General features: G+C 42.8%; 1 long non-coding RNA gene across 4 annotated transcripts in view; it reads right to left on the minus strand.

The window, feature by feature from the left end:
* Positions 1–4,928: 4,928 nt before the first annotated feature.
* LOC144125346 (uncharacterized) overlaps positions 4,929–25,824 on the minus strand; it is a 32,563-nt gene continuing 11,667 nt past the window's right edge. For 2 of the 4 annotated variants that reach the window (XR_013313374.1, XR_013313372.1), the window contains 3 exons: positions 17,325–17,495; positions 8,536–8,664; positions 4,929–7,435 (listed from right to left, as the gene is read on the minus strand). This is a non-coding gene — a long non-coding RNA (uncharacterized LOC144125346). The remainder of the gene's footprint in view (positions 7,436–8,535; positions 8,665–17,324; positions 17,496–25,824) is intronic. The other 2 variants (XR_013313373.1, XR_013313371.1) reach the window with 1 other exon arrangement.

The following is a 25,824-nucleotide window of genomic DNA, read 5'->3' on the forward strand; positions in this document are numbered from 1 at the left end:
GGTAAGCGGGTGGAATCGTGTACAGCATATCGCCATGCATATCACGGCGGCATCCGCGTAGTGCTTTTTAGCTGCACCTCGGCCTGAAGTGCTGGATAAAAGGAAAGTAAACTCCTCTGTATCGAAGAAATAATTTTTTTTATCCGCCTGTTCTGTAAGACAGCATGGTAAAGTAGGGAAATGAAAAATTTACGTTCACGAAGACAGCTGTTGATGGGATTTGTGCTGGCATCGCAAACATATACGATGTCGACTCAGCAAACACGACTTGTAAATCTCAAATGCATCCCGAGTATGTGCTCCTTTTAGGACAGGGCATTCAGTTTGTTGTTTAAACCTGTTGGGTCCACTCTATAGAGCTTTGCTACAGCAAGGACTGCAAGCATACCTGCATACCTTGCTAAGGGCTTGAGCAGGGGCTCCTGTCGAAAATGACTGCAGGATGGCCACTGTTGCTGTGGCGAATCTTGTACTCTTACAACTGCTTTGAGATTACTTGGGCTTTTGGGGAGTTAGTGGTGCTGCTGAGCTTGACCTTAGGCTACTCATTTATCTTACAGCCCTTTCATATATGTTTAAGAGTGGCTGGACTTGCAGTTCTCAAAATGAATAATATATATATAGTCTCCTGGACAAGGCAATGCAAGGGCAACTTAGTTGGTCTTGAAATCACTTGAGGCCATGGGCAGACTCAAGTGCAAAATGTAACTTAGAAGGTCTTGGTTGTAGCCCAGTTGGTAAGACATCATGAGGAGCAAAACCACAAAACAGGATGGGTGTTGTCGCCTGCCTCAGTCCCATCCTGTTGTACTGTTTTGCTCCCCACAATTGCAAAAGATTATAGCTATGTAACTTTTGGTGTAATTGCAGGGAAAATTAGGTAATAATGTAAATCTACCTAAGGCATACAAATGCTGATTGGGCTTTATCAGGTGAATGCCTTGGAATACTGCTAACTATATATGAACAATCTGCCTTATTGCAAATCCTGCATCTACCTGCAAAAAAAAAAGTACAGAAAGTGGGCCCAGAGCATTGGCAAGCAGCACCTTGTAGAATACCATTTGTGACAAGGTACTTACTGTATAAGCAAATTGAAGATCAATATGGAACTACAGTGTCACCAGGAGATGCACTGTTGTGCAAGGCCTGCTACGAGGTGTGCTTATCTGATGTGCTCATTTGTAAACACCAGAAAAAGAAGTGGGCCCAAGAAAGAACCTTGCAGGATGCAAGACAAGACACTCTTGTAAGATGACAATACGCCAACTATAACCACTCTCTGTCTTCTATCTCGTAGATGAGTTTCAGTCCACCTCATAAGTTTAGCAGGTATGGTAAGTACATGTTCCTTATGTGTATTTGCTTTCCTTAATAACAGTTGTCTCTTGCAGTCTGACTAGCTGCATAGGCACGTGCTATGTGCAGCTGGAGAAAGCTGTAGTGACCTTTCTGGTGCACTATGTTTAATAAGCGTCTCCAAGGCTTGAGGAGCACAACTGCAGTAAAAAGTTAGGTCAAGTCAAACTCTGTCTACCTTACTGTCATTTATTTACTTGGCAGGTTCAAAATGTGTAAAAACATGTTTTGTGCTTGCTACCATGTGAAAGAAACAGAACTTCTTTTCATTATGTCAGCAGGATTTTATTACACATCTATTATGCTTGAGGAAACCAACTGCCCGAACTCTCATGACAGCTCAAGATTTTCTCTTTATTGGAAGTATTTGTTCAAGAACATAAGTTTATTTCTTGCTCCCATATTTACGGGGATTCTCCGCTAACACCTTCAAAACACTTAATCAAAATGCATGACCTGCTTGAGACAGGAATAGCAGTAGGAGCATTCAGTGTAATTGAAAAGCAAAAAAATTTATATTTTAACAGCTCAAATCTTCTGGTTGGCGACAAAATCTATAGCGAATGAAGATATGTGGACTTTATGATAAAAATAAGCCAGGTCATAAAGTTCATATTCTAACAAACACTGTAGGCACCTAATTTATTTGAGTGCTTTTTTTTCTTTCAAATGATGCATTTGAAATTAGAATACATGGATAACTGTGTGGTGTTCGTCTACAGCTGCTAAGTAATTTATAATAGATTTTCTAGAATAATAAAGGAGTAATTACTCATTAGCATCCACCCAAGTGCAGTCATATGGCTACAGACCTTGATGTTCTTTTACTTTTGGTTTTGTCAACAAAACGGTGGCTGTGACGTGCAGTTGGTGTTAAGATCACATGAGGTATGGAAAAAACAGCAATATAATTGCTCATGCATAGTTTTGATTCTCTGCAATGGCCAAGCTATCCTGTTTCAAGTGGTAGAGTGACAACAGACAACATATGGTTAACCATACTGCCATTTTTATTGCATGCCTCACGGTACCCATAAACATCAATTGCATGTGACTGCCTTCGTTCAATTTGTGAAACCACAACAGCACCGGGAAGAAAATCAGTTATAAATTTAGTGGTGTTAGTGAATATAATGGGGTGATCCCTGTATGCTATTGTCTAATGCGGAATTTTAAACAACACGGATGCAAAACTGAGGTGTCCACAGATATTTAAAGAAACTACTTTTTGAAGTGGAGATGGAAAATGTAGCAATTCAATCTTGACATTGCACGACAACTCTGACAACAAAAATGAGAAGAGACAAGTGCATGTGCTCTGTATAGATTGCAGTCAATTTCGTTTCTGGAAGTGACATGTATAAAAAGTTTACTGCAACTTGGCAGAGTAAGGAGTCTCAGCCATCTTGTTTCTTTTTCAAAGAGGTCACAGCCATCAGGGAAGACAATCACTGCCTTTGCTCATACAGCACAACTGAGCTCACTACATGTGACATATATGACATGCCAACGGTGTGGACTGAGATCCCACTGGCTACATGGTTGTCTCTGCTTCCTGTTTGTGAAATTAGTATTTTCAGTCTTAACAATTATGCAGCCAATTCCCCACCAAGATAAACGCTACATCCCAAGAAAAACATATTCCAATGCCTTCTTGGTTGCGATGACATGGTGTCCTTTGTATGTATTAACGGCTGTTAAAAGGCCCTGTTCTTCACAAAATCTCATTGGCATTGTCGGTGAGGCCGGCTCCCACGCATTGATCACCAACTGAAAGTTGAACCAGTCTTTGCTAGAATTAATCACTTCTTTCATTCACCTCTCCTCCTCGCCATCTGTCAATGGAATCTACTCCCTGGCACCATTGCATCTGCCAATGATTACGAAGCGTTTGTAACCGCCTTGAAATGCCACTTTGAGCTGTAACCTTTTATTCTTGTTGAAGCACTGCTTTCCAGAAAAACTTGAATGTTTGTTGCCATGTGTCTTTATATTTTGAGTGTTTGCTGTGGTTTTCAACACGGTGTTCCCGGCCAACCAATTTTGTACTTAGCGCAATTTTTTTGCGGCTTTGTTTTTACTGTTGTTCCCCCCGGCCCCTATGTAATACCCGCTCGGGCCTTTACAGTATTTGAATATTTGACCCTTCGGGTTGGCATACAATTTTTGAACATTATCTTTTACTTGTATCCCGTACAATGCTTTTGTGCACCCTACAAATCAGTTATAAACCCGAGTTATACTAAAGTGTTAAGCCTTTTTTAACATAAACATTTTAGTCGGTACATCTCTCCTGCATTAATGTTTCGCATGCACTTCCTTGCATTAAGTTAATTGTTATCATTCTTCATTGTTAGTTTTCTGTTGTACTGGTAACGTTATGAACGTTTGATATTAAACATATACATTACCTGTTAAATTACAACGCTACACCAATGTTCCCATATTCTAACGCTATACTGTATAGTTAGGTGTTATACGTTAACGTTGTTATACGGTAACGTTGTTAGCACTACTAATACGTGTCTGTTCAATTTTAACGATATAACTACGTGCACTCGTAACATTTAACGAAGATGTAACATGCGCAGCGAATATGGAACGTTATAACATTTTGTGCTTCCTGGGATATATCGCTGTAAGGGGCTTGACTTCTAGCTCACTTGAAGGTCAAAACAGCAAGCACTGCGAAATCGTTACGAGGTAGCGTAGTGAAGCTTTCGCGGCCGGCTGGCACAGCGCCAGAAGACAAGCGCCACATGATAGCATATCCGGTTTCTATGGCAACGAGATATGTCAAGTTTTTTTTTTTTGCGGGCAGAGTTTCATGGCTGAGCGCAGAGAAGACCCTGGGATTAAGGCTGGTTTCGAAGTGCAAGATGAGCTGTACTTTGGCCACTGGCTTGCTGTGCGCTTTCTAGATTCTTACACAGTGCTCACCAATCATACTTCTCAGAAGGTGGCTGAACGAAATGGGGGCAAGCGAAGCAAAAATTGGTTTTTGGGGAAAGGAAATAATGCAGTATCTGTCTCGCATATCGGCTGACACCTGAATGGTGCCGTAAGGGAAGGTATAAAGGAGGGAGTAAAATAAGAAAGGAAGAGGTGCCGTAGTGGAGGAATAATTTCGACCAACTGGTGATCTTTAACGTGCACTGACATCGCACAGCAAACAGGCGCCTTAGTGTTTCGCCTCCATCGAAACGCAGCGCGCCACGGATGGGTTCGAACCCGGGAACTCCGGAGGCGCTGAAATGAATATTGGTTTTTGGAGAAAAGAAATCCCAATGGACCACAGGCGTCCGCTGAATGTGCGAAGGATGTCCACTGCCGGATTTTCGTACCTCCGACGGACATCGAGGTAGAGCCGAAATACAAACTGCGGACATCCCCTGGACCGTCCCGTGCAAAAAAAGGCGTCCGAACGGACGTCCTACGTACGTCGACCCACACCGGATATTCCGACGTTCTACGGGCGGCAAAATACGGATGCAAATTGCCCCAAAGTCTGAAAGATGTACGCGGAACACAGTTTCTCGGATATCGGACATCCAGCAAACAGCCATTTTGGTCTGAATTAGGTTGTTTAATACTGGGTAGCCCATCGAACATCCAGCGTACATCTATAGCGACACGCCGACGTCTTACGAACGTTGAAGTGCGGATGCCAATTAACCCATTTTCCGTGGTACATGGAACGCAGTACTTTGGATACCAGACATCTAGCGGACATTCGTTCTGGTGGTTTTATCAGTCTAAGGTAGCCCAACGAATGTCCTACGTAGGCCGAAGTGGCTAAGTCTGACACACCTCAAGAATGAAGCGGCAAATGCTTCTCAAAGGAGGCCCTCCAACTAATGCTGCCAGTTTATTGTAATGACCTCTAAGTCACCTGCTTTGCACCTGCTAGTGTAGCATAGCATGTGGAAGGTCCGCAACTTGAATGTCGCTGCAGGATGACGCCACTGGCTGCACAGCTTCCTTTAAGAAGCATTTGCCGCGTTAGTCTTGGTGTATATCAGACTACAGGATGAGTCTCTTGAAGGTGCTCCCCACTGTGCTCTTCTTCAGCATGAAATAATGCATCAAAACAATGCACAGACCATTGATTTATTTTAAACAGCATTTCAAATGCTGAGACACTGGACAGACCCAGTTAACATTAGGCACACCTTATATTGTGAATGCTAAAACTTGAGTAATGGCGACATACAACTGAAGGCAGATTTCACTACAGCATATAGAGAATATGCACTACTTTCAAATGTGCTTGACAGCTGTTAGAATACATGGGATGCACAGAATTCTTGGTAGCACAGCTGACTAGCTGAAAAAAAGACGAAAGCATTTGCTGAGTGAACAGAAAATTTTTTATTTTTAAACAATGCAAAATATACAATATTTGTGTTACAATAATTGCTTAATAACAAACCAAAAATATGAGTACTAGTGTCACTAGAACAAGCTAAGAACAATTTTCTGGGTGCAAGAAGCAAACATGAAATGCGCACGGTTATTGATGCAACGGTAGCTGAAAAAGAAACTAGATTTGTTGAAGTAATTTTGTAACTGAAAAATCACAACTCACGTGGGAACTAAAAGCTAAAAATATTTTTCAGGGATCTAGGAAAAACGTAAAATACACGTGGTTACTAGTTCAACAATGACGCCTAGAAAAGGTAAGACCAGATTTGTTGCAACAATTTTGCATCCTAAAATCACAACTCTTGAGTGGGAAAAGTCAAGGACACTTTTCAGAGATCTAGGAACAAACATGAAATACACACATGATTATTGACACAACAGTGACTGCAAAAGATAAGACTAGATTCGCTGAAATAATTCTGCATGATCATTAAGCACCACTTGCTCAGAACCTGAAACTCTGGTGAGAAAAGAAAAAGTACCCGAACAGCCAGCCCAGTCAAACTGGCAACATCATATAGTACTGGCCAAGAATCCTTTAGTAAGGCGTTTTATACCAGCTAAGAGCAAACATGAAACAAAGTTATTGTTGCAATTGTGACGACAAAAGACACGAGCAGCTTGGTATGAATTATGCGCAGTGATCTGACACCACTTAGTGAAAGCCTGTAACTCAGGTGAGAAAACACACCAGAACAGCAAGCCCAGTCACACTCGCAGGCATCTTTACACAGTCTAGGCCATATGTTTTCAGCCATATGTTGAGACTGCACCTGACTGGAGCAACCATTTTTTGACAAAAGAGGCAATCCCCCTTAATGGAAAGACAGTGTCGCACAAGCAGTGTGAGAGGGACCCATCATGTGCCCAATCTAATGCTCTGTATGAAAACATATATGAAAAGAGAAATTAAGGAAACTCTGGAAACAAATATCTCAGCCCTCAGTAAGGACAACAGTATCACTGGCACATAGGACAGTACACACTTAATATTCATGACATTTAAAACAACTTCGCAATGAACAGGAGTTTTTGTAGTAGCATCCTGCACCAGTAGCATCATAGCGACGTGATATATGGCCCACTGGCTGTTTTGCCAATGCACATAGCGGCCTGAAAACTGCACAGATTTAACGCATCCCTGAACTTCTGAGGATGCGAAAAATAATAAACAAGACCTGGTGAAAAAATAATAATAAAGTACAGTACTTAACTACCACATCCCATAGCACTTCAGACGCATTCATTCAAAAGGCATTTAGCAATGAAGAAGGCAGTTATAGGCATCGCAAAAGTACCATAGCAACAGTTGTATTATAGGAACCTGCTATATAAGCCTTTGAGTGCTAAGGCTTCATTCATATTGTAAGAACCTCACAGTGCGACCCTTTGAACGAAAACTTCACCAATATGACACATTACTGGACAAGTTGCATTGATACGGTGAGAAAAAAAGCAAGGTGACCAGAGCTGGAGATAAGAGAAGAAACCGCAAAGTGTCTTGAATCTCAGCCCAGAACAAAATGTCTGACCAGGAAACACTTGACTTTGATGGCAGTAGGAAACACTTGACTTTGATGGCAGTAGCAATGGTTCAGGCCGCAGTCACTCTGCAGTAGCAATGGCTCGGGTCTGCAGTCACTCAGTCATTCTGCACAGTTAAATGACCACACAGCAAGATGAGCAGGCAAGGGTATAGAAATGAGGGTCTCATTAAGACACACATATGAAGAAAGCCTGTAGTCACTGAAACCAAGAAAAGCATAGAGGAACATTTTAATTTTTATTAGTGGTGTTGATCAATAAGAAATTAGCAGTGCAATAATTTTTTACGTGAAATATAATTAGCCTTCCTTGGTTTCAGTGATTACTGGCTTCCTTCATACATGTAGCAAGATGCCTCGATGTTTCAGAAAAAAAGAAAACCTAATGAAATATGAGAATACACAAAAATAAAGTGGTGTTCAAATTCCACCTGTGTGAAATGCAACAATGAATGAATTATCAGATGGCAAGCTCTAAGCAAGAACGGCATCAACAAGCAGATTATCTGGTGAGGTAGCTGTCTTAAAACCTGACAGTGTAAATTAATGGCTGCAAGTGAGGGTATAACAGTTAGTGTTCTGACTTGGCTTATGGGGATTTAACATCCCAAAGTGACTCAGACTATGAGAGACGCCGTAATGAAGGGCTCCGGAAATTTTGACCACCTGGGGTTCTTTAACGTGCACTGACATCACACAGTACACGGGCCTCTAGAATTTCGCCTCAATCGAAATTCAACCGCCGCGGCCGGAATCGAACCCGCATCTTTCAGATCAGCAGCTGAGTGCCATAACCACTGAGTCATCGTGACGGTTTCATGTTTTGAAAATGTTAATGAGGTGCGTTCATTGCAGGCTGCAGTACTACTGAGGCCACATCAATGCTTGTACTTCTGAAAGACCGTAGCAAACTAGCTGCAGAATTGAACCAGCCATGAGAAGCAATGTTCTTGTCAATACTAAACATCCAGCTACAGTACAGTCAGTTATTTCTGGCTGTTCGACACAGCTTTTGTAGCTACCTGTGACATGCTTCGGATATTAGGTGTTCAAGGCAACATTTACAAACTTAACTCTGCCAATAGGCATTTGAATAATATTCGTAAAGATGGGCTAAAACGGAAAAAAATAGTAGTGCTCTGCCAGCAATTTTGCAATAACAAGACTCTTGGGGCCTTCAATGATAGCACTAGTGTGAAATACATACCAGGAATTTCAGGTCTCAGGGGCGCCTCAAGATTTTTCTTGCCACTTCTTTCAGGAGCATGTCTCAGCCATGACTTGATGACATCTTCAGTCTTCACCACGCTTCCTTGAGTCATCTGTCCTACTGCAGCTGCAATCACAAACAGCAAAAAAATGACAAGACAGTGTGCACTGCTTACAAGGGTGCATTTTATGAGAAGGTTGAGAACCTCAGTCTGTGGAAATTTTGATACTAAGGCGAAGGTAACTGCTGAATTGTTACTCATAAAACAGGGGTACAGTCACAGGAGAAGAAAAGGACATGCACTGCGCTGACTTTCAACTGGATTTAATAGGAAGATCATGCTTGCTTTTCAAGCAAAACATCAAGCTTGCACGCATGTGCATGGTCAAACAAATACAGGGATATGCACATGTCAAATCTAAAAATTGTTCCGTGGATGCACGTGTGATTATTCCGTAGTTCGCCCCTGGTTAACAAGCCCATTTCCTTAGATGACAAGGCTACGGAAGGCTGCCTAACACGTCGAATTGATTTCCTTAAAATATGAAAAGCTTCTGCCATTTCTCTAGTTGTGCAATCGTGGTGTACAAACAAGCTTTCAGTGTCAACAAAAAACGGAGTGCACTGGTACTCAAAAAAATGCTTTGCCAGGTTTGTAGACTTTTTTTACAAGGAATTTAGGTGCTCCAACAGCCTTATATTGATGCATCGGCGTGTCTGTCCCATATACGTATGGCCACAGGACAAAGGAATTTGATACACAACCGCAATCTTACAGGGAACGAACTTGTTTTCATGGGTTATTTTACATCCGCTCTTCTTACCTAATCCGTCTTTCTTTGAACAGCTGCTCCCACCTTACCCATTTTATTAGGAGCTGAGAACATTGACATGTTAGAGTTTTCTGATCAGGTCAATCATTTCGGTATTGAAGGGGTGGGAAGGTTACTGCTCCCTGAGGGGGGTTCCCTTCTTCGGAGGGTGGATGGTTGCGGTTTCCAGCTTTCCCAGCTCCATCACGGAAGTGGAGGAAGTCGCCATCGCACTTGCTATCCAAGAGAGAAGAAAATCAAGGGAACCGCTGGAAGTCTTAAGAGATTCCCGAACAGCATGCAGGAATTTTCAAAGCAGGAGGATTGGCAAGAACACACAGCACATTCTGATCAAACTCAGAGAAGGCCAAACAGAATTTACCCAAACAATAACTTGTGTACCGGGACACAAAGGGATTACAGGGAATTCTACATGTGGATAGAGCGGCCTGAGGATACACAAACTATTGGGCCCTCAACACATTTGGGGCAGAGGACCAACGCCCATCGATTCCGACTACTGCACGATATTAAACCAATATAGAGTGAATCGTACGATCTAACCACCACCCCACAGGAAACTAATGACTGAAGAGGCCACTGATCTGCGTATGCTACAAGCAGGCACCTTCGTAGCTACACAAGATACACCCCACAGCTTTAAGAGTGTGAGGTTTTAATAGGGGAGATAATAGGGAGATAATAGGGGAGATAATAGTCCCCGCTTAAACGCAGCTGACACTGTTCAAAACCACCCGGACTCCACCCCGTGGCCGTGTACGCTACTGAGCGCACGCTGACCACAGTGGGCCTTGCTCTGAAGAAAGAAAGGAACGACACACTGGCTGACACAAACAGGCATTTATTGCTACAACAACAACTCCAGCTAGCAACAAGACGCCGGACGAGACGAGATACGGGAGCAAGTCTCCTTGCCACTTCCTCGCCCTGCTGGCAAAGAGCGGAGCCACGAGCGACATGTATGCTTGCACAGACGATCTCAGTCGAAGAGCGTGATACTGTGGGCTGTGTCCCGCGCGTGCGCAGTCTCTCTGTGGTGTCCTCCCTTGTTAGTTATGGTAACTAACCAGGGAATGCGCCCCTATCTTGAGGCGATGCTGTTGCTGCAGCGTGTATAACGGGAAAGCAAAACTAAAGGAAACGCGGGGCGCCTCCCGACAAGAGACATAAGCCCATGTTGCGGGTCAACGCCGACCCAGTACCATATAACATGGGGAGTGTACATCGCACAACATAGAACCTCACATAACCAATCCAAACAGAGATTAGTGGCAGGCACTGCTGGACAGCTGAGACCCAGAGGACCAGGCCCTCCTGGTCAGAAGAGCCAACAGGTTTGCGGAAGCCAACGGAACCCTGAAATAGGGGCCCCAACCATAGATAAGCCCCACATTAGGCCTGCTCAATAACTGATTTTCAATAAAGTTTATTCACTGACTCATTCCATTTCTGAAATAGTTTCAAAAGGCTTGTCTGAAAGCTTGTTGGGCATACCCCTATCACAGCAATCTTTAGTTCTAAATGTGAAAAAAGGGGCATTTGTGAAGGTGTTTTTTGCGTAAAGGGAATGGGTGGAATCTGCAAGGAGTGTGGGAGTACGCCGTTCAAGTAGGGTGGATGAGCTATGATCCCAACTCTTAGTTCTTTAGCAGCCTCTTCAATGGTGAAAGCATGGTGCTCTAGAGCATTGCCAGCCAGTATGTGCATACTGTGATCACATTTCAATGAAATTGTCCTCTTGAGTAGGCCTTTTAGAACCTGCACATAATAGGCTCTCATTAGAGTTAACTTCTATTGAACAGTTTAGCTGAAAAATATTCCAGGCTTATCATGATAGACAAGTGCACAATCTTTCCAGAAGTTTGCTTCTCTTTTAGCTTATTTAGAGGTGTACTAGTTATGTGCTTTCATGATGTGGTACTTTCTTTTAGACTGATAGTAATAGAAAAAGCTTTCATAGCACATTATCTCCAGAAAGTTTGATTCAGGTGGTAGTTCATTCTTCCACTGGTTGTATATCATCGCTCCATCATCGCTCAGTTTGTTTTGTTGTCATTAAAGGTGCAATATCTGCAATCTACCATGTTGCAACCTATTAATAGCAGTGCCAGTTTTTCACATCATCAATCAAACCAGTGGAAAACTTCATTGCATCTGCAGACTGATGTGCTTCTGTACTTCACTCCTCTTATTATTGCCTTAGCTGTGTCCATAAGTCCTTACTTTGAAGTTCTGAGTCAGGCCACAGCAGCTGCCTTTTTTATAGCAACAGAATACAGGAACATCTACGGAGATAAACATTTTCAGTACAGATGTGCCTGGCTAGGTAAAACAAAATATGAATGAGTGATGCTAGCCATACTCTTCAAGAGATTCATGTTTCAAGACTGCTTCAATCCCTTCTTCATGGGTGACTGCATGGAATGGCCTGCAGCAGCCACTTTTAATGCCTATGTGCTTAGATTTCCACACATGATAAAGTATGTGTTGTTCTCAGAAGTAGTTTGAAGACTGTCACCACTGTGTCTCATAGCTTATAGTGTGCATATCCAGGGTGATGCAAAAATCCACATATGTTGTCTAGTCTACACTTGTTTTTTAGGGGAAAGTCTTGAGATGTTGCATATGCTCAATGTTTCCTTGTTACAGAACTGATATTTGGAAGCGTCAGCAGTGGAATGACTATGGTGTAAATAGTTTATTCTAAATTCCTCTTTTTTGATGGCATGTCTGAGCTTGTTTTGTTCAGGTGTGTGTGGGTGTCTGTATGTGCATGCATGCCATGCGTGCGCTGCCACGCACCATCGGTGGCAGTAGGCAACACTTGAGTGGTGCATCATTTAACTGCCGCATCACTGCACCAATGCATCAGGACCGGTACACGGGCTCCCAGGGATCTTAGAAAGTACAGTGGAAAATGACCAGTTCCGCATATATGGGCATTAATCCATTATCGCTATCCGAGCAACCTCCATCCGTGAACAGTGGATTCTAACACTAGAACCGAAGTGAGAACCTAAATGCTACCGCACCTAATTTGCATTTGGCCTCACTGCGCAAATCAACCATCAGTTTTTTTTCTTCCTGCCTTTGCTCTTATAGCAAGGTTACATTTCGCCAAGGTAAGTTGCATGGCACTGATGTATCATTTCTGCATTCCATGCTCCCTTTTCGCTTCCAGATGCGAGTTGTATATGCAACAACATGTTTTCTGGAATTACTGTGAAGCCCGTGTGATATGTGTTGTGCCAGAAATGGTGTCCTTTTTAAAAGAAAAATGAGGTCACAGTGAGCGTTCCAAGCTCTGCTGCATTACATAGCACAACAGTGCAGCTATAAACAGGAGAACTCTGAGTGTTGACATGCGCCACTTTGATCATTCAGTCAAGTGGCCATATCAATCAATTTAATGCGAGTATCTTGCTGGTGTCAGTCATATGTTAGTGAGCTGAAAATGAGTTTGAAAATGTATAGCAAGAGTGACATGCTTCTTGAGGGGAGACAGTGTGAGATCACTGCTCGCGTGTGCTGTTGGGAAATGGTAAGCTAGCAGCACAGAATCAATAGTGAATGAGTGCAGGCAGCAATAAAACGAGCTGCAATTGGGCTTTCAAGCAGGGACTCATTGGGGCAATGCAGCAATGCTCAGATATGCAACATGAAGTAAAGGCATGAGTAGAAGAAACTACAAGCATGAAAGAGAGCAGCCAATTGAAGTATAACCTCCTGCCTGCAGGACACCATGCAGTCTCCACCAGGACAACCAACGACAGCTGCAGCTGTGGAAGCCTCGGCTGGTGAAAATGAGTTTTTAGAGCTGCAGCTGCATACACTGTCAATGTACCAGGGCGTGATGAGCCAGCTGCATCACATGCAGGCTACCAACCACTCTGTCCTGAGGGAGCAAAGTGACAACCACCGTGCTGTCTTGGGCCAGGTCATGAAACGCAAGGCTGTAATGGAACAACTTTTGGCCAGAATATTTTTTTATTTCTTCTTTATTTTTAGATAAATTTAGTTTTAGATAAATGCGTGACATATGCTGCATCATGATGGCTGCATGAAAATACTTAAGAGTTGCTTTTTTAACTGGACAGTTCATTACACTCGAGTCACATTATATCTGTACTATACACTAGTTTTTCAGCTGAGGCAATAAAAAAGATTTAGAATAGGTGAAACCAATGCTGGCGGGGCCCCAAAGCCCCAACACTGTGGCCACGCACACCAGTGACATTTAGAATAGGGATTCTCTGTACACAGCAATGCTAGGTTTGGATTCACTGATTTCAGCGCAATTATGGCCAAAAACAGAAATTCTAAAAAGTGAAAATAAACACATAGAATGTTTTTGTTTCATGTATCTGGTTATTTTGAAGCACTAAACAAGCGCGACGTGCAAAGAATGCTATTGATTTTTGTTTTTAATGTGACAGCATTACTAGTCCCATTATGAGAAAAGCCGGCGGCATGCGTTAGTGTGTGTACTCGCAGATGGTACGGAAAATCCCAGCCATGGCAAGAAAAATGGGTGCCGTCCTCAAGCGGCCATAGGATGCACATAGCAAACCGAGCACTACCATTTTAGATAATCACACAAATGTGCATTTGTCTATATATACCCCAAACTGGCTGACCTCAATGTGGTGCCAGTCTTCCCGACTACATTCGTACCAAAATTGTGAGCGACCGTTTGTTATACAGTGTTCCGGGTGGTGTCATACCATTTCTCGTTGCATAACACTTACATGTGCTAGTCGAGTTGGAGGCTAGCTTGTGACAGGGATTCGAGCAGATGGCATATAAACCTTCAGTTGAATGCCTTCTCTTACTCTACTTCCCTTAAGGTGAGGGTTGCTGTTCCACGGAGGTATGAAACAGTTACTGCTGCATTTCCTTTCTTAAAGAACCAATTTTCGTCTGGAAATTGTTATGCAACTATTCGTCGAGCACCACTGCGGGCTATGTTATACGATTTCTTGTTGCATATAACATACGTCTCTTAGTCAGGATGGGGGCTAGCTTGCGATAGGTATTCGAACTGAGTGTTTCACTCAGACCTTTGTGGATTCAGCATTTGTGGAATCAGGGTTTGGAGGCGCGTCTTCGTTTCATTTCTCAGTGTGCAACTCGTATCGCATCGAGGTCGAATGCTCATGATGACACACTAATGCGTTCGCCTTCACAGCATGTAAGCAGACTTAAGTGCCCTCTTAAATTTTTTTTTTTTCAATTGTTTGCCACGTGCAGCGCCATCTCAGCCAAAACGTGCAATGGCAACTCTCGGAAATATAGTTATTTTGTTTTGTTTAGTCTGAATGAATAAAAATAACTAAATAAATTAAATAAATAATGCTTTAACGGAATGTTAATTTTTTGTGACCCCTTGTTGGGCCAAAATCGTTGACCTTTTTGAACCTCCCATGGTTTCCGATGTCTTGTCTTCACAGCAACCAAGTGATGCGGACTTGCTAAGACTAGCAGCTCTGTAAATCTAGAAGCAGTTTGAAAATTTGGCGCATTTTATCACTAAATTTTGTGGTGCGGACATCTTCAGACAAAGCAAAAGCTTTCTGCATCTTTTGTTTGCTGTGAATGTGAGCCACAGTGTAGTGGCAACGACGAATTGGTGCTGTGGTGAATGGCCCTCATTTAGTCGGACACTGCCATATTGCTGCGACACAGGGATGCTTGGGGCATACACTATTTTGGAAAAATAGCATTCACTACTCATGCTGTTCCCAAGACGCAAGGTGTGCCAAGATGCGTATTTCGATGCCCCTAACTTCTTAGGATCCCGAAGGCTTGGGGCTTCCATTCTAAAACTCTATGCAGAGGTATACCTCACCCTAAAGGCTATCAGACCATGTGTATACGGCAAACTTTCACCTTCATTTCACCTCTCTGTTTTTCTTTGAACCGAGAGATAAATAACTTTCCTGAAATATAATAATATTATTGTTCGTCTTTGCCGATCATGCTGATAACATCAAAATTGAGTTAGGCTAAGCACACTAAAGTGCTCTCAAAGAGCACAGTTTTCCCATCATCCTATCTCTTTTTCCCAAGGAATGGTTGTGTCTCAGCACCTGCTTCCTGAAATATTTCCAGCTACACTAATGCTTCCATTGTTTGGAGGCACAATTTCATTTGCTCTGTACTGCACAAGTTTTCAGGTCGGTGCACCTTTGACCTCTCTGACAGTGCACAGATTTCATGTGAAATGGTGACATTAATTTGCCATCTCTCCATCTCTAGCCCAAAAGCTTCATCTGTACTCACCAATTCCAGTCTCAGAACCAGTGAGTAGCACTGATCTACACCTACCTAGCTTAGTAGCATGATATCATTTGCAACAGGGGGTACAGTGCTGCTGCATGCATGTTACAATTATAGCACCACTGTTACTGCTTGAGAGCATTTACCACTCCTAAAGACATGTAAAAAGATAGAGAGTGCCCTTTGCATTACTGCTTTGAGGAAGCAATACTAACTCAGCCCCTGTTCTTAGGCAGTTTAAATAGCACTTGCTGCAAACACATTGCTATTTAGTAGATGCCAGAGGTGCAGTGAATGCTGGAGAGGCTGCAAACACATTGTTATTTAGTAGATGCCAGAGGTGCAGTGAATGCTGGAGAGGCTGATGATGTTAACCTGATGCCTGAACTCCATGTTCCCTACTTTGCATTCTTGCCCTCCCTGCCCTGCCCCGCCCTGCCCTGTCTTGCCTTTCCATGCCTTGCATTATATGCTATCTAGTGCTAGGGAACAGTGGTTGAGTGGGAAGTGTTCCAAACATTATGTTGTTGAATGTCGAACTGCGCAAGCGTGTTGAGCATACTTGCTGAACTGAGCTGAAATTGCATCTGCAGAACTCTGTGCTGATAAGGTTCACTTTTAATGGAGAGATAAATGAACAAGTGTTGCCTACTTTTTGTTTTTGGGAAAAGGACAAGGGCAACAATATTTTTTCTATTAGGAGGATGAGAATTCATTCCTTCAATGTGCTTAACACAGACATAAGGACAATCTAAATCAAGTGTGAAAATTTTGCTGGTGGTGGCCGATCCCTCCACCTTTCCTTTCATTAAATTACTTTCTATCTCTCTCTGCTTCTTTTGAATGCTTTCTCTTCCAGCGTGATGCCATACAATTTGCATTGCATGCAGGCTATGCACATTGCTCAGATACGTGCATATTTCATAACATTACGTTAGCTCTTCATTGTGAGCATTAAGTGGCATGTGTGTTCATAGCATCACAAAATGAGGCACAGGGGGAGCTAGAAAAATTAATTCTGTAGCATTGTGCTGCGCAAATATTTTGCAGAGATAAACTGGAAACGTGATAGGAATGACTCTTATCTGCGTGCCTCAGCAAACACACTAGACGTGATGGAATTTCTAGTTCCTATATCCCTTGCAGCAGTGCGGCATTCGCCAATAGCAGTGGTAGCTACTGCTGGCGGTTTCCAGTGGTGTCAAGGTGAAACGAATCAAACTTCAGCACTCAGATGAGTGTGCGTCCAGCATAACATTGACATGGTAAAGAATGTGCAGCGCACTAAGGATGCGTTGAACCATGTAGGCATCTACAAGGAATGCTGACTGTCCAGGCATGGACAAGGCATTTCAGAGCATGAAGACTATGCAGTTGGTTCTTCAAATACCCAGTGGGACTAGCATTGGCAGTCGCCTAATAGCACATCCATGACTGCACATTGCTGGACGTAGCCGTCAGAAGGAAGCACCCATCTAGTTGACCACAGGTGGTTCAGGGTAGAGAGAAGAGACATGTATGAATTCTGTACTCAAGTGCTATAGAGTGAATTGCGGTGGACAGCAAGCATATTTGCTGTGGCAGAACATTCCATGTACATCAGGGTTTTCCATGTACATGAGCATGCATAGAACTGTGTACATGGGGAGAAGAGACAGAAAAAGGTCAGCTCACCTTGTGTGCCGCTGCACTCGCAGCGGCAGTCAGTCACTCATGGTAGACAGCCATAGGCGATGGCAGCAGTCTCAGTAGCCAATCTAATATGTGTGGGTGCGCTCTTCGTGCTGGAAGGCTAGGCAGCATTGAGCGAGACGTGCTTCCACCAAGCTGGGTAGAGGAGCTGCTCTGATAACAAAGAAAAAAGGGAGAAAAGAGGAGGCACCTTTGTAGCAGCATCAGAGGCAAGAAGAGAGGAGTAGAGCGGAGCAGCAGAAGTTCCCTCCCTGTGCAGCCCTTCATGCAGTGTGTGCCCAGTTAGCACATGATTACACACGCTCGTTGCAACTAGGAGACTCGTGTACTCTACGACCTCAAGAACATGGTCATGGTTAATTTAGTGAATCACTAGGACTGCGGCAACAATTGCAGACCATTACTACTTTCCTCCATGTGATAAGCATGCTGCATATAAATATATCCTTTATTTTCTAAAAAGCTTGCAGGCGCATATTACTGTACATGAGCATGCTCAAAACGCTCGCTCATGTTATGTTTGCTCAGTTTATTTCTTGAAGACTGCAGTCCTTGCTCTCTGGTATTTTCTTTTCTCTTCCGATTGTTTTCTTCACCTTATGCTCAATGTGTGGACAATAAGCTGTTTAACATTATTCAGCATATTTGTGTGGTTTCTTCCCACAGAAAAGAATTGACAAGATAGCTTTAGAGCCTTCTGTTGCTGCCACATCTGCATCCAATTCACAGTACCAGCAGGAGAACTCTAAGCAGTTGAATGGAGAAGAGATAGCTTCAGAACCTTCCGTTGCTGCCACATCTGCCACCCATTCACAACAGGAGAACTCTGGGCATTTGAATGGATCTTCCAGCAGTCATGAAGGTGGTTACAATTCACACTCTGGCTGCTCCAGTCAAGAGGCTGCAGCTGCTGACTCAATGGCCCCAAGGGTAGCAGCGGGCTTACCACCTTGCACTCTAGCCTCACCATCTTCCCAACCAACATGTGGTCATAGCCCTGCCAATGCCCATGTGCCTTAACCCCATTTCATGGTGAGCCCCCAGCTCTATGTCCACATTTCAGCCGTTCCATTCACCACAACCAGCTGCAGCAGGAGTGGCACCTCAAGGACAGGTGAGGGCATCATTTTGTCCACTTTCTGATAAAGCCTTTCTGGTCCATGCTTCATTTTCAAAGTGCCTTTAGCCCAGCGGTTGGCATTCTCTTTGTCAACAGTTAAGAGATAACTTGAGTTGTGTACTGTGCACTGCAATGCCAACATGATAAACACAAAAATTCAGACAGGGGGACAAGATATATATACTAAATAAATATAAGACAATTTGTAAGTTGGTCCAAAAGTGACTAACATTTTTAGGAAAGAATGTTTTTTTTTAGCCCATTCCATGTGCTGCATTGATGCAAAAACCTTAAAAATTGTGTCATTGGTGGTTTCTTGATGGTTAAAAGGCTGTTCTTTGCTTGCTAGCTGCTGCAGAAATTTCCATTGAGACTGCATACATTACAGGCCTGGATATAGCAATGAACCTCGAAGCATGCATTTAGATTCTATCTTCAACAGCAGGGCACTTAACTTCAATGCCCCACTGTTACTGCAGCAACACTGAAGTGCTGAATTCTCAAGCTTTACTGTAGATATTGAGCGAGGAGGGCTTTTCTGAGGCTTTCGCAGTATCGTCACTCACTTGTCCATTTACTCGACTTTTTTTTTCTGCATTCACAACCCTGTCCTCCATTTTCATTTGGTGTCAGTCAATCAGCTTTGCTTGATCCTACTGCCATTAATGGTTACTCCCAAGTTTCAAATTTGGATGGTCGTCAAACATCAGCCTTCAGCCACCTTCAGCCACCATCTCAGCCGCCTGTGATGCAGCACGGAGCACCTCAGGCACCAGCCATTTCTGTCACTGCTGTTGCAACTGTCATGCCACCCAGTTCCTCACATGCCTTCCAGATGCCAGCAGCTTATGTGCATCCTTCACCAACTGTGCAAGGACCTGGAATGATGCAGGCTGCACTAACATTTAATAATTTTGCTTCTGCGGTCACACCCATTGGTGCTTAATGGTCAGCAGCCAGTGCGCATCAGCTCCGTGTGCCTATGCCAGCCTGTGTTGCCCCTACAAAGGAGGTACCATTCGCTTCCATTAGCAAAAGTTCATCTGGATCAAGTTCAATTCTGTCGGTATGATGTTTAAAATTCTTCTATGTGATGTGTGGCATAAGACATAATACAAGTATTGAATACGACTCATTTTCATAAAAACTATGGGGACACTAAAGTAACCTTAAGAGTGGGATGCGATATAATTGGGTCTTATATTTGTTGCAGCTTCTGTTGCAACTTCTGTGTGTGTTTGTGTCGATTTCTTTGCAACTGCCTATCCATCAATCACCATATTCAGACTGCTAACTGCAGTAGCAGGTATCTGCTATTCTGTGGCGGTGCTGACATTTCCACATATAATTTTTTCTCATTTTTGCTTTTGATTCTCTATCTAGGTTGCTGTATAGAAAATAGGTTATTCACAAACCAGTGGGCAAGTGGTGACGATGTCACAGGGTCACGTGACCTATCCAATCAATCAGTAATTTAATAGCCACCTGTCACAGTGGCCATGTTAGCTACTATGATGGGCATATTTTGGTTATGTCACTATGTCATGTGATTTCTCTCAACCAATCAGGGTGGCCCAACAGGGCAGGTTGTGATGATGTCAGAAGGTCACGTGGCCTTGCTTGACTAATCAGCGAACTTCTTGGATATCGGCAGGGTTTTGGTTTGACGACAACTGTAATGCCATCGCATTAAAACTTGCACAAAAATACGAGGACGGAAAGGCGCTGTGTGAATGTCCTTTCTTGCCCTTCCATCCTCGTATTTTCATGCAATTTTTGAAAATGAACAATTTTCATCAACTAGCCCGCCAGAGAGCCTTGCTACAGAATATAGGCTTATGACATCAGTCAATGCTTTCTTTTCCTTGAGTGGAAATTATAAGAAACTCCTGCTACAGAATATAGGCTTATGACATCAGTCAATGCTTTCTTTTCCTTGAGTGGAAATTATAAGAAACTGCTGCTGCACTGCATATATCTAATTTCTGTAGCTTCTCAAGTGGTTGTGAGTGAACGAAAATAGCTGTGAGTGAATGCGAGAGGACGTAGGTGGTGACTGCATACGAGAGGTCAAAAAAGTACCATGAAATCTGTCTGTAAAGGATTTCTGAATTCCAAGTAAAGTTAATACTCTGGCTAGAATAGTTGTATCATAAGCATGACATGACATTGATGAGGCTTGCTGCTTTGTAGCTTTTATCTGCGTTGTTCTTTCATGGACTTGCTGGAGTGTCTCTAGCGTACAGACAGGGCAAAAAACCTTGAGAATTTGAATTTTCCCAATTTTTTATCGTTCTCATTGTTTCTAAGAAATTATTGTAAAATATGGGCGACTACACTATAAATGCAGAGGTCTCAGAGGAGACCATAAACTTGGTTAAATCATATCAATATAACAACAGGCCTTCATTTCCTGACTGTGCTTTTCTTCTGTGATTACAGTCTGGGTTTGCAGAGCCACACAGTGTTGAACACTACATTCAGTGTGTGGTATCCTTGCCTCCAAAAGTAAGTGCCACATGATTTTGCACACAGAATGGATTAAAAACTCTAGGCCACATACTTTTCTTATGATTTTGTCTTGTGAAAATGAAATATAATGGCATTTCTTGTGGCGCTTTTTTCTTGTACAGCATGAAACCGAAAGTGAGAGCTAGGCTCTGGAGTATTCCAAATGTTTCATCCATGGCTAGAACAAAAGTTCATCAAGATGCTTTACAATGAAGCAAGCTAGTTGGTTGTCAGTCTTTTGAAAAATGCAACAAAATGTGACAAAAGAGAACCAAGAAGACTTGAAACAGAACTGCTGACAAATTTTCCATTGTGTGGCATAATAAATATTGTGGTAGACAGAAAACCGTGACATAATAGAAAGAGTTTCTAGCAAAAAAATGTTCTTGTGTTTTGTGTGTGCTGTGCACCCTGTATTTTCTGGGTAAGACGGTCATGGAACTTCACAAGAGTGAAATTCCTTGAATCAAGGTTGATATCAAAATCTGACAGTGTGCAGCTGGGCTGATGCTGGAAGAGTGCACATGACATGCCCATGGGTGGATTAAGGGCAGGGAGCAAGTAGTTTTACTGCCCTCCACTTTGTGAGAAATTATCCATGGGAAATTGGCCCCCTGCTTTCTTCAATGAAGAAAGCTTTCGAAATTCATGTAAAAATAAGACCATTTCACTTCCTTTCAAAGTTGCCAGTAATGTGGAAGACCATTATTGCAGCACTTATTATGACTTTTTCTCCTGTAGTGAAGTACTTAGAGTGAAAAAGAATTATCCAATTTGAAGTGAATTAAAAATCACATTACCAGCACATTGGGCATTACAGACAGTGATGCATTCTTTAAAAGCTTGGCCCAGCATGAAACACAGTTTCAGAAAATAATTGTATGACTGTTGCTCAAGGGATGCAAAGCATGTATTGGATCAAATGCCGTGTTTACTGTGGCTGATAGTAAAATTACTTTGCTGATACTAAAATGAGCCTTTGTGGTATGAAGAACCTACACTTTGCAGCATAGTACATTAAGTTGCGTTAAGCATTGTTGACTGAGACAAGAGAAAGAGAAGATTAAAAACAGGGCAGATGCCGTCTCAGTTTTATATCGCACCTCATATTTGCATGAATTACTGGATATTTATGTAAGCAGAGCAGCATATCTCATTGTTGGCTAAGACAACGTGTCTCATTTTTTTCTGGCTGTCATAGGATGGGATACAGACAGGTGAGGAGGAGGCAGTTTTGTACAGGAATCAAGCCAGGTTGTTCAGTGGGTTGTTCAATGTGAATGGAAGGGGAGTGGCTTGCATGACATCAAGCTTATCCACAACCGACTCACTCAGCAGACCAGGCTGGTGATAGGCCAGGAGCCTGCGAGTTTCATGTAGCTTTCTACTGGAGTGCTCACTTTTTTTCAGAGTGAGCTTTTCATTAAAAAGGAACAGTTTTTTACCTTTTCCAGTCATGAGTTGTGTCCCACTCTACACCAGAGAATGGCCATTCCATCTTTAAATCGGGCAGTGCCCACCACATTCTTTTATGCATATTCAGCGTCCAAAGTTCCATCTCTGCTTTTCTTGCCCGGCATATACATTTGCATTCAATGGTTGTGAAACAGTTCTGTACCTTACTTTCACCCATCATCAAAGACACTAGACTGAGGTTGCACTTCATACCTTGTACAAGACTGCCCTCAGTGTTCCCATACACACGTTCAGTGAGCACTATAACACACAGGGCTCTTTTTACCCCTGGGATACCTCCAACAACAGCATCCAAATCAGCACCAAACAAGGACACTGATTCCTTTAACAAGCTGTTCCCAATTTTATCGACCCTATCATTACCCTCTTTCCCCACTCCTGGGTGACCTCAGCATCACATCTATTCCAAAACATGTTGAGCTGATACCAATCCAGGTAGATGCACTGCTTGCACTACCCACCAAACTCATTTCTTTGATTTGACCATCTATCTACACAGGAACTTCATGAGCGAGGTCAGAGCTACCGTTTACTTTGTTGCACGTAATGGCCAGATCATGGCTTACACCCTTAGTCCCCCTCCTACCGCTACCCTTGAGATTCTCTCAATAATCACTAGTATAGAGGACATCAGAGAATCTCTTCATAGTCTTCCTGTTCCTGACAAACCTTTTGCTACCCATTAGCAGCTACACATTCTTTGGCTCATCCATCTCAATACACTCCTCACCCCTGCCTGTTCCATCTCTGTTCCTCCTCTGCATGCCCCACTACCCCAAATCCTCTACTAATTTGGAACATTCCATTTGCTCCTGCTCCACTGCTATTCAATCCGCTCTCCCATTATACATACCTCACTCCCCCAATGTGGCTGGCATTTTAAGCTACAGACTAGCCAGCGGACCATTTGGTTTGGTGACATTTGCGCAGGATATCCTCAATGCTTGCTGCTTAATGCTTTGTAGCAAGAATGATCATTCGCTTTCTCTCCTGCAAGAATGAAATTCTGAGATAGTCAGATATTCATTTTCATGCCTTCTGTGAGCATTTACAAGGTTAGATTCATTTGACCTTCCTTAACAGCAGAACATCTTCATCACAAAATCCCGCTGTAATGAAGGTTTTTGAAGTAGTGGTTCATAAGTTTTCTCAACACCTGAGCTTAATAGAAGACTGAAGCATCCAGAAAGGCTTTTGTTTCACTCTACATTCACCTCATATCATCAGGAAAAAGTGCTGTGTTAAAATCTTGGCGTTGATGTGAATTAAATAGCCAGTTTTTATTCTAAGGAATACAAGCATTCTTTGGCTTGTAGTTGGCTTTCCCAGGAAAGGAAATACTTTAAAAAAGTGCCACCCGGTCTCTGCAACCAAACCGTAATAGTATATACAATGCCAACGAGAATGACACACCACATTATCCTGTTGCTACTAGATGTCTGCCCATACCACGTACACATTGTGCTGCGTCCCATTTCACAACAGTATGGCGCCTCTCGCTAAAAAAACATTATTCTAGTGTTCCAAGAGAAGTGCTGAAGCTATAAAAGAACCAGTAATGTGTCTGTCCCTTTTTTGTAATAAAGAAAAATTTGTGCATCATTGTGGGTTTTATTACAGTGGGGTTCAGCTGTAGCACCATCCCTGGAGGGCTTTTTTGGAGTACATTTTTGAGAGTTTTGCTTTTGGCTTTCTTTTGATAGACAGAAGCGCAAAGTAAACCAGTTAGGTCTAGTGCTATGGCCAGTTGTGATGTTTCCGCCACTTGTATTTCATGAAATCTACTTGCCTGAGTTCTGTGCTAGTGTAAGTAATTTTCATGAGGAGAATAATTTTTTCTGTCAGCTGGCATCGCGAGTCTGCCTGATGACTCCACCAGAGCTAAAGGTAGCATAAAAGAGATGGTATTCTGCTGCTAGACATGGAAACATGCTAGCTTCATCTCGCAAGGATGCTCTGAGTATCCCATACATAGTCAAATTATCATTAAAGGACCAACAGACTCGGGGCACTTAGGACAAATAAAAGTTTAATTATTGTTAGTCCACAACAGTGGGTCTTCTTTGAATGTCTGAAGTTATCAAAATAATTTGTGGTCACTATGACCACAAAGTAGTAAAAACTTGATGGCTGCAGAGGGTTAGAAAAGACTGCAAAGGCCCATTTCATGTGCTGCACATGAAACAGACAGATGACAGGCTGATACTGAATCTTGTTTGGCAGTTTCTTTTCCACAGTTTATTAGTCTTAACTGCTTTGAAATGTGTAGTTCATTCTTTGACTGCTTGCTCAATGGCATTATTCTGACAATCATTACTGTTGTAGCGATAAAATGTGCGCATGGTGCACACTTGGTTCATAGACAGATGCCATGCAGATCTCGAATTGCAGTTTACCAGTATCCCTCAAGAAGGGAGTATATAACAGCAACATCTTATCGGTACTTCCCTATGAGGTAGACACAAAAAACCTGACTAAAAGGGTTGAACTTATATTGAGGACGACCCGGAAAGCAGTAGAAAGGAGAATGAAAGCTGTAACGTTAAGGGATGGAAAAAGACCAGAGTGGTTCAGGAAAGAAAAGCAAGTTAATGACATTATAATTGAAATGGGAATGAAGAAATGGCATGGGCAGCGCATATAATGAGAAGGCAAGATAAGTGGCAGTCATTAAGAGTAACAGACTGGATTCCAAGCGAAGGCGTAGCAAGGGGGTGGTAGAAAGTTAGATGGACGGATGAGATTAGGAAGTTTGCAGGAATACGGTGGCCACAGCTGGTAGCAGACAGGGTTAATAGGAGAGATTAGGAGAGGCCTTTGTCCTGCATTGGGCATAGTTAGGCTGCTAATGATGATCGTGATTAGAGTTTGAGATGAACGGACATATATGCAGGACCTAGCTGGTGGAAGGAAAAGCTTGTGTGCCTTTTTGCATTTGATGTCGTCTAGCAAATTTTTCGATGCAGTGAAAGTGTAATTGCTTGGCATGTGCGCATAACTCAATCACTGAGGCTCAGTATGTAATAAAAGTGGTTGACTGCTGCTAAAACAGGCCTTACTGCTGCACCTTGTGTTGTTGCTTAATGTAATTTGTTTTGCTGAGCCACTTTCTTGTCACGAGCAGGCTTTGCAACCTCTAGCTCTCACCTGAGCTTCAATTCAACAAGACAAGTGATTGCACTGCTGAATGGTCAGTAACAAGCTTCTTAGACGATAGCTGCTTGCCCTACGTTTCAAGAGCAACGAAGCAGCGGAAGAATTTCTGGATGCAATGGCACAACTGAGGTCCACGATGTCTAACTCAGCACTGTCTCTCGTAAGCAGTGTGTTCTACAACTATCGGCTCCCCGTAACTCCTTTGACAGTTCCATGTCA

Source organism: Amblyomma americanum, chromosome 3, assembly GCF_052857255.1.
Source record: "Amblyomma americanum isolate KBUSLIRL-KWMA chromosome 3, ASM5285725v1, whole genome shotgun sequence".
Classification (NCBI taxonomy): Eukaryota; Metazoa; Arthropoda; class Arachnida; order Ixodida; family Ixodidae; genus Amblyomma; species Amblyomma americanum.